Consider the following 1025-nt stretch of genomic DNA (forward strand, 5'->3'; position numbering starts at 1 on the left):
AGCATTATCGTCTGGTTTAGGGTTGTTGAACAGGTGGGGATTGTTCCTCACGTTAGGGTTTGGGTGATAGTTCTTGAACTGCCATCCTTGCCCATTCACATAGCTCACTTCATGCTGATCCTCAGCCGACTGATCTGCCTCTGACGTACCTTCCGCGGTTGCTTTATCCTGAGGGGATTCTTCCATGATGAAGACCTGGTTCTGATTGCTCTTAATCAGCTGATCAATCTTGGCAGAGAGCTCATCAATCTTGTTGTTATCAACGCTGTTCAACTTCTGAGTGCGATCAGTCTCGCGGTTATTATCAGCTGAGCTTGAAGCCATGTTCTCAATCAATGCAAAGGCACCTTGAGTGGACTGGGTCATGAAATCTCCATTACTAGCTGAGTTAAGAGTGTTCCTGTACTCCCAGCCTACTCCATCGTAAAACACTCCCAGCAGGTAGTCTTCCTCAAAACCATGATGTGGACACTCTCTGCGGTAGACATTGAATCGTTCACATGCATCACAGAACGGCTCGTCTGCTAGCTGCTTGAAGGTCGCGATCTTCTGTCTCAGAGCTGCTGTCTTTGATGTCGTGTAGAAGTGACTCAAGAAAGCAGATCGGACTTGTTCCCAAGTGGTAAGCGATCCATTAGGTAGGGAATCTAGCCATCGAGCAGCCTTCCCATCAAGAGAGAAAGGGAACATAGTACACTTGATGTAATCGGGTGGTACTCCATTTGCTTTAGTGAAACCACACATCTTCTCAAAGTGCTCAATGTGGTCCATCGGTATCTCAGCAGGAAGTCCATTGAAGATCTTCCTTTGCACCAGACTTATCAAGGCTGGCTTGATCTCAAATTCTTGCCTAGCGCATGGTGGAGGGTTGATGGCAGATCGCGTAGCAGGCATATTACACAGTAAGTTTCTCTGGCCGATTGGAACAACCTCCTCCTGTTGGTTCTGCTGATTCGCAGCATTCAGAGCAGCTTGCTCGGTAGCAGCTTGCTGCGCTTGGATCGTTTGCTGCATCTGCTGTTGCA

At 48.0% G+C, this 1025-nt stretch overlaps 1 non-coding gene across 1 annotated transcript; it reads left to right on the forward strand.

Annotated features, from left to right (window-relative positions):
• Positions 1-454: 454 nt before the first annotated feature.
• On the forward strand, positions 455-561 carry LOC130500485 (small nucleolar RNA R71). The gene has a single exon (XR_008939109.1). It is a non-coding gene; the product is annotated as a small nucleolar RNA R71 (small nucleolar RNA).
• Positions 562-1025: the final 464 nt, after the last annotated feature.

This window comes from Raphanus sativus, chromosome 9 (assembly GCF_000801105.2).
Source record: "Raphanus sativus cultivar WK10039 chromosome 9, ASM80110v3, whole genome shotgun sequence".
Lineage (NCBI taxonomy): Eukaryota > Viridiplantae > Streptophyta > Magnoliopsida > Brassicales > Brassicaceae > Raphanus > Raphanus sativus.